The 8,858-nt window shown below is 40.6% G+C and overlaps 1 long non-coding RNA gene across 1 annotated transcript; it reads right to left on the reverse strand.

Annotated features, from left to right (window-relative positions):
* Positions 1-684: 684 nt before the first annotated feature.
* On the reverse strand, positions 685-5,149 carry LOC141583110 (uncharacterized). Its single transcript, XR_012515862.1, has 3 exons — positions 5,033-5,149; positions 1,110-1,223; positions 685-809 (listed from the first exon to the last, which is right to left on the reverse strand). It is a non-coding gene; the product is annotated as an uncharacterized LOC141583110 (long non-coding RNA).
* Positions 5,150-8,858: the final 3,709 nt, after the last annotated feature.

The raw sequence follows: 8,858 nt of genomic DNA on the forward strand, positions 1-8,858 counted from the left end.
AGGAGGCGGAGGTTGCGGTGAGCCGAGATCGTGCCATTGCACTCCAGCCTGGGTAACAAGAGCGAAACTCCGTCTCAAAGACAACAACAACCACCACCACCACCACCACCACAACAACAACAACAACAATGAAATGGATTAATTCGTTGGATATAACTTTGCTGGGGATGCTTTAACAAAGTGCCACCAACTAAGTGGCTTAGAATAAGACAAATTTGTTGTCTCAGGCCAGATGCCGTGGCTCATGTCTGTAATCCCTGTACTTTGGGAGCATGAGTGAGAGGATAACTTCAGGTCAGGAGTTCAATACCAGCCAGGCCAACAGGATGAAACCCCACCTGTACTAAAAACAATACAGCCGGGAGTGGTGGCTCACACCTGTAATCCTAGCACTTTGGGAGGCTGAGGTTGGCAGATCAAGAGGTCAGGAGTTTGAGACCAGCATAGCCAACATGGTGAAACCCCATCTCTACTAAAAATATAAAAATTAGCTGGCTGCGGTGGTGCACGCCTGCCATCCTAGCTACTCAGGAGGCTGAGGCAGGAGAACTGCTTGAACCCAGAGGTGGAGGTTGCAGTGAGCTGAGATTGCACTACTGCACTCCAGACTGGAGGATAGAGCAAGAATCCATCTCGGGGAAAAAAAAAAAAAAAAAAAAAAAAAAAAAAGCCAGGTATGGTTGCATGTACCTGTGTTCCCAAGCTACTCAGGAGGCTGAGGTTGGAGGATTGCTTGAGTCAGGGAGGATGAGGCTGCAGTGAGCTGAGATCACACCACTTCACTCCAGCCTGGGTGACAGAACAAGACCCTGTCTCAAGGAAAAAATATTTTATTCTTTCTTTTTCTTTCACAGGCAACAAATTTTTCTTTTAGTAAGGACAACAGTAATATAGCATCAGGGCCCCACCTTCATGACCCATTTTAACTTGATGACCTCTGTAATGACCCAGTCTCCAAATAAGGTCATGCTTGTAATTCCAGCACTTTGGAAGGCTGAAGCGGGAGGATTACTTGAGGCCAGAGTTCGAGACCAGCCTGAGCAACATAGTGAGACTTCACCTCTACAAAACCAATTTAAAAAAAATTAGCTGGGTATAGGAATATGCACCTGTAGTCCCAGCTCCTTGGGAGGCAGGAGCACAGAGCCAGTCCAGGAGGTCGAGGCTGCAGTCATCTGTGATTGTGTCACTGTACACCAGCTTGGGCAGCAGCAAGACCTAGTCTGTCTGAAGAGGGAAAAAAAAAAAGTTTGCTGATCCAATTTGGGGTAATTTTTAAAAACTTTAACTCTGTATTTTTTCATATTGCTTAGCTTTTCTACATGAACTCTGTGATTATAACCAGAAAAGAGCAGTCGCATTACTTTTTTTTGTTTGTTTTTTGAGATGGAGTTCTGATCTTGTTGCCCAAGCTGGACTGCAGTGGCATGATCTCTTTTCACTGCAACCTCTGCCTCCTGGGTTAAGTGATTCTCCTGCCTCAGCCTCCTGAGTAGCTGGGACTGCAGGCGCACACCAGCCCACCTGGCTCATTTTTGTAGTTTTAGTAGAGAGGGGGATTCACCGTGTTGGTCAGGCTGGTCTCGAACTTCTGGCTTCCAGTGATGTTCCCGCCTCAGCCTCTCAAAGTGCTGGAATTACAGGCATGAGCCACTACCCCTGGCCATACTTATCTTTTTGTCCACAAAAATGACCAGCATTTCAATTTTTGTTTTGTTTTTCTTAGATGAAAAAAACTGGTAGTTATAATTGGGGAGGACAATTTGCATTATGGGAATCTGGGCATCATGCCAAGTTCCATAATCTAAGTTGGTAAAAAGAAACTGGGGTTATGGGCTGGTGGGGTGGCACACGTCTATAATCCCAGCACTTTGGGAGGCCGAGGTGGATGGATTACGTGAGGTCAGGAGTTTGAGATCAGCCTGGCCAACATGGTGAAACCCCATCTGTACTAAAAATACAACAATTAGCTGGGCCTAGTTGTGGGTACCTTTAATCCCAGTTACTCATGAGACTGAGCAGGAGAATCACTTGAGCCTGGGAGTGGGAGTGAGACTCTGTTTCCAAAAACACAAACAAACAAAAAAAAAAGCAAAAGAAAAATTGGGGTTATGAATCATTTGGTAAGGAATAATGGTCTTGTTCACAAACTTGTGATCCTTTTTTTGCAGGCTAGAAATCAAGCCAGTTAGTAAAATAGTAGCAACAGCAGCCAAAAGGGAAGAGTATTTAAAATGCAGGAGGTGCTGGTCTAGGCACGTTCATGGATTACATTATTTAGCCTTGAGCATCATCTTACGAGTACATCCTCATATGGTTCCTATTTGACAGGTGGAAAAACTGAGGCATGGAGACCTATGTCATCTGTCCGGACTCACAGTGGTACTAAGTGGTAGTGCACGTGTCACCTGACATTATCTTGTGCACTATGCCTATCTAATTATTGTTTTTGAGACACAGTTTCCTTCTTCTCGTCCATGCAGGAGTGCAATCTTGGCTCACTGCAACCTCCACTTCCCAGGTTCAAGCGATTCTCCTGCCTCAGCCTCCCAAATAGTTGGGATTACAGGCATGTGCCACCATGCTTGGTGAATTTTATATGTTTATTAGAGATGGGGTTTCTGCATGTTGGTCAGGCTGGTCTTGAACTCCTGACCTCAGGTGATCCACCTTCCTCTGCCTCCCAAAGTGCTGGGTTTACAGGCATGAGCCACCACATCTGGCATTGTTTTTTTTGAGATGGAGTCTCACTCTGTCGTCCAGACTGGAGTGCCATGGGATGATCTCTGCTCACTACACCCTCCACCTCCCAGGTTCAAGCCATTCTCCTGCCTCAGCTTCCTGAGTAGCTGCGATTGTAGGCACGTGCCACCACGCTAGGCTAATTTTTGTAATTTTAGTGGAGTCAGGGTTTCACCATGGTGGCCAGGATGGTCTTGAACTCCTGACCTCAGGTGATCCACCTGCTTCAGGCTCCCAAAGTGCTGGGATTACAGGCATGAGCCACCTCACCTGGCCACTATGCCTATCTCATTGTATTTCTAAAAGGAAAGGGGAAAAAAATTGTACTTCCATCCTCACAGTAATTCCATGAAGGAGATAATATCATCCACCTTTAACAAATGAGAAAACAAAAGGTCCAGTTTTTTTGTTTTGTTTTGTTTTGTTTTTTTCCTCCTGAGACAGTGTCTCACTTTGAAGCCCAAGCTTGAGGGCAGTGGCATGATCTTGGCTCACTGCAGTCTTGACCTCTGGGACTCAAGTGATCCTCCCACTTTAGAATCCTGAATAGCTGGGACTACAGGGTGACACCACCACACCGCAATAATTTTTTGATTTTTTTTTTTTTTTAGAGATGGGGTCTTGCTATGTTGCCCAGGCTGCTGTCAAACTCCTGGGCTCAAGCAATCCTCCCACCTCGACCTCCCAAAGTGCTGGGATTGCAGGCGTGGTTTCTCCAGCATCTTTGTTTCCCAGGGCCACATTAAGTTGTTAATGGCTGAGTCAAGAGAGTCCCGGGGGTCTACTTCAGCATTTTTCCAGCTAGACTACAGCCACTGTAATACCTGGAAGTTGTCTACAGCCACTGTAATACCTGGAAGTTGTCTGACAGTGAACTAAGATCGATTATTTGGGTGTGGAGCACAAACAGAGGAACCATCTCTTAGAAAACTTAACTCTCACATTCTGATGCGGCCAGGATGTTTTGTAGGAAGAGATTCCATAGCTCCCATCCACGACCAGTGAATAGGAATTAGGTACAAGGCGTGGTGGCTCATGCCTGTAATCCCAGCACTATCAGAGGCCAAGGTGGGCAGATCACTAGGTCAGTTCAAGACCAGACAGGCCAATATGGTGAAACCCCATCTCTGGGCCGGGCACGGTGGCTCAAGCCTGTAATCCCAGCACTTTGGGAGGCCGAGGCGGGCGGATCACAAAGTCAAGAGATCGAGGCCATCCTGGTCAACATGGTGAAACCCCGTCTCTACCAAATATACAAAAAATTAGCTAAGCATGGTGGCGCATGCCTGTAATCCCAGCTACTTGGGCAGCAGAGGAAGGACAATTGCCTGAACCCAGGAGGCAGAGGTTGTGGTGAGCTGAGATCATGACACTGCACTCAAGCCTGGGTAACAAGAGAGAAACTCCATCTCAAAGAAAAAGAAAAAAAGAAACCCCATCTCTATGAAAAATACAAAAATTAGCTGGGTGTGGTGGCAGGTGCCTGTAATCACAGATACTAGGGAGGCTGAGGCAGGAGAATCCCTTGAACCCATGAGGCAGAGGTTGCAGTGAGCTATCATGCCACTGCACTCTAGCCTAGGTGACAGAGCAAGATTCAGTCTCAAAAAAAAAAAAAAAAAAAAAAAAAAGACCGTTTTAGCTGTGTATTCTGAAAAACTTGTCTAGCATTCAAAGCACGGACAGTTTTAGCTGTGTATTTTCAAAAAGTTGTCTCTACCTGCCATAGCTCATGAAGTCAAAACGAGTGATCTGTGTCCCCTTGAGTTGAGCATTCTTTTAGTAAGAAAGGATTAAGTTCAATTTGAATTCTGGAAAACAGCTTCTCATCTTGTCAATCAGCTGTCAGTTTTGTGTGTTAATTTCTAGGAGAGGTAATAGAGTCAATCCAAAACCAAAGGTGTATTCAAGTCCAGATTGACAAGTCAAACCAAGAAAGCAGGCACTGAGCTGGAAGAGGGATCTTTTCCCAGTGGGTCTTAAGGCCCACATAAATCCCTCTGAAGGAATCGGGACACAGAGACAGAAAGGGACTCGCCTAAGGCTTGTCACATGAAAGTGCCTGGCAGACTGACTGGCAGAGGGCTGGAAATAAAATCCAAATCTTCGGACGTGTAATTTCACAGGGTGCACCGCCTCCCCCAGGCCAAATGTGACACTTCAATGGCTTAACGAGAGCTTGACGGGATGGATGTCAACATGAAAAGACATTAGATTCCATCGGACCTGTCTTTGGCCCATTGTCTCTAAGGAGAATGTGCCTGGTTCAAGTTCTCACTTTGATTCTCACCTGAGAGATGTGGCCTCAGTGGTCAATGGGAAATGAGCTGGTTTCAGTCACCAACCTCTCACTCATCACCAAGAAAATTTCCTTCAACCATACATGGATTGCGTTTTCAGAAGTGCTGATCTTCATCCACAGTTCGGAGTAACATGCTAAAAGAGGAAAAAAGATTTGCTGCTCAGGAATGGAGACAGAAATACAGACACACACACACAGACACACACACACACCCGTGACAAAAAAAACACCCAAGCACAGGCCGCACACACAACTGCTCGTGATCAGGAAAATACTTAGTGGTATGAGGTGGGCTTTGAACCCGTCCATGCTCCAAAGGAAGACACACCTTTCGCAATTTCACCCGTCTATTCTCGTAGGGAATGTGAATAATTCTTTCAGACATGGCTCATGATGACAGGGAACACTCTCATTTCACCCTCAGAGGCAGACAAAAGGACTGCAAAGGACTCAGGTGTCGTCCCTGCTGACTGAAGAGGACTCCCATTTCCCCTCGAACCCAAAGGCACAGCAAAAGTAGCTTTCTCTTTGAATACAACCCTAAGCTCAATCTTGGAAAATAATACAAATACACCCCCAAGCTGTGTTATTGTCAAAAATACAAATACAACCCTTAGCTGTATCTTGGAAAATAACACAAATACACACCCAAGCAGTGTTATTGTCAAAAATACAAATAAAACCCTTAGCAGTATCTCGGAAAATAATATAAATACAACCCAAAACTGTGTTAATGTCGAAAATACAAACACAACCCTTAGCTGTATCTCGGAAAATAATACAAATACACCCCCAAGCTGTGTTATTGTCAAAAATACAGATACAACCCTTAGCTGTATCTCAGAAAATAATACAAATACACGCAAAATCTATGTTATTGTCAAAAATACAAATACAACCCTTAGCTCTATATCGGAAAATAATACAAATACACACCCAAGCTGTGTTATTGTCAAAAATACAGATACAACCATTAAGCTGTATCTCGGAAAATAATACAAATAAACCCACAAGCTGTGTTATTGTAAAAAATACAGATACAACCTTTAGCTGTATCTCTGAACATAGTACAAATACACACCCAAGCTGTGTTATTGTCCAAAATACAAATACAACCCTGAGCTGTATATTGGAAAATAATACAAATACACCTCCAAGCTGTGTTATTTTCAAAAATACAAATACAACCCTTAGCTGTATCTTGGAAAATAATACAAATACACTTCCAAGCTGTGTTATTGTCAAAAATACAAGTACATCCCTTAGCTCTATCTCGGATAATAATACAAATACACCCTCAAGCTGTGTTATTTTCAAAAATACAAATACAACCCTTAGCTGTATCTCGGAAAATAATACAAATACACCCCCAAGCTGTGTAATTTTCAAAAATACAAATACAACCCATAGCAATATCTCGGAAAATAATAAAAATAAACCCACAAGCTGTGTTATTTTCAAAAATACAAATACAACCCTTAGCTGTATCTTGGTAAATAATACAAATACACCCCAAAGCTGTTGTATTTTCAAAAATACCTTTACAACCCTTAGCTGTGTCTTGGAAAATAATAAGAATACACCCCCAAGCTGTGTTATTGTCAAAAATACAAATACAACCTTAGCTATATCTTGGAAAATAATACGAATACACCCGCAAGCTGTGTTATTGTCAAAAATACAAATACAACCTTTAGCTGTATCTTCGAAAATAATACAAATAGACACCCAAGCTGTGTTATTTTCAAAAATACAAAAACAACCCTTAGCTGTATCTTGGAAAATAATACAAAGACCCACCAAGCTGTGTTATTGTCAAAAATACAAATAAAACTCTTAGCTGTATCTCGGAAAATAATATAAATACACCCCCAAGCTGTGTTATTTTCAAAAATACAAATACAACCCTTAGCTGTATCTTGGAAAATAATACAAATACACGCCCAAGCTGTGTTATTTTCAAAAATACAAATACAACCCTTAGCTGTATCTTGGAAAATAACAAAAATACACCCCCAATTTGTGTTATTTTCAAAAATAAAAATACAACCCTTAGCTGTATCTTGTAAAATAATACAAATACACTCCCAAGCTGTGTTATTTTCAAAAATAGAAATAGTACCCATAGCTGTATCTTGGAAAATTATACAAATACACTCCCAACATTTGTTATTTTCAAAAATACAAATACAACCCTGATCTGTATCTTGGAAAATAATACAAATGCACCCCCAAGCTGTGTTATTTTCAAAAATGCAAAAACCACCCTTAGCTGTATCTTCGAAAATAATTGAAATACAACCCAAACTGTGTTATTGTCTAAAATAAAAATACAAACCTTATCTGTATCTTTGAAAATAATACAAACACAACCCCTAGCTGTGTTATTTTCAAAAATACAAATACAACCCTTAGCTGTATCTTGGAAAATAATACAAATACACCCCCAAGCTGCGTTATTGTCAAAAATACAAATACAACCCTTAGCTGTATCTTTGAAAATAATACAAAAACACCCCCAAGCTGTGTTACTGTCAAAAATACAAATACAACCCATAGCTGTACCCTTGAAAATAATACAAACACACTCCTGTTTATTGTGAAAAATACAAATACAACACTTAGCTGTATCTTTGAAAATAATACAAATACACTCAAAAGCTGTGTTATTTTCAAAAATACAAATACAATCCTTAGCTGTACGTTGGAAAATAGTAAAAATACACCCCCAGGCTGTGTTATTTTCAAAAATACAAAAACAACCCTTAGGTGTATCTTGGAAAAAAATGCAAATTCACACCCAAGCTGTGTTATTTTCAAAAATATAAATACAACCCTTAGGTGTATCTTGGAAAATAATACAAATACACACCCAAGTTGTGTTATTTTCAAAAATACAAATAAAACCCTTAGCTCTATCTTGGAAAATAACACAAATACACCCCCAAGCTGTGTTATTTTCTAAAATACAAATACAACCCTTAGCTGTATCTTGTAAAATAATACAAATACACACCCAAGCTGTGTTATTTTCAAAAATACGAATACAATCCTTAGCTATATCTTTGAAAATTATACAAGGACACTCCCTAGATGTGTATGTTTCAAAAATACAAATACAACCCTTAGTTGTACATTTGGAAATAATACAAATACACCCCCAAGCTGTGTTATTGTCAGAAATACAAATACAACCCTTAGCTGTATCTTTGAAAATAATGCAAATACACTCCCAAGCTGTGTTATTGTCAAAATTACAAATACAACCCTTAGCTGTATCTTGGAAAATAATACAAATACACCACCAAGCTGTGTTATTTTCAGAAATACAAATACAACCCTTAGCTGTATCTTCGAAAATAATACAAATACTCACCCAAGCTGTGATACTGTCAAAAATAGAAATACAACCCTTAGCTGTATCTTTGATAATAATACAAATACACCCCCAAGCAGTGTTATTGTCGAAAATACAAATACAACCCTTAGCTGTATCTTGGAAAATAACACAAATACATTCCCAAGCTGTGTTATTGTCAAAAATACAAATACAACACTTAGGTGTATCTTTGAAAATAATACAAATACACCACAAGCTGTGATACTGTCAAAAATAGAAATGCAACCCTTAGCTGTATCTTTGAAAATAATACAAATACACCCCCAAGCAGTATTATTGTCAAAAATACAAATAAAACCCTTAGCTGTATCTTTGAAAATAATACAAACACACACACAAGCTGTGTTATTTTCAAAAATACAAATAAAACCCTTAGCTGTGTCTTGGAAAATAATACAAATACACCCCAAGCTG

This window comes from Saimiri boliviensis (assembly GCF_048565385.1).
Source record: "Saimiri boliviensis isolate mSaiBol1 chromosome 2 unlocalized genomic scaffold, mSaiBol1.pri SUPER_2_unloc_4, whole genome shotgun sequence".
In the NCBI taxonomy this organism is placed as follows: Eukaryota; Metazoa; Chordata; class Mammalia; order Primates; family Cebidae; genus Saimiri; species Saimiri boliviensis.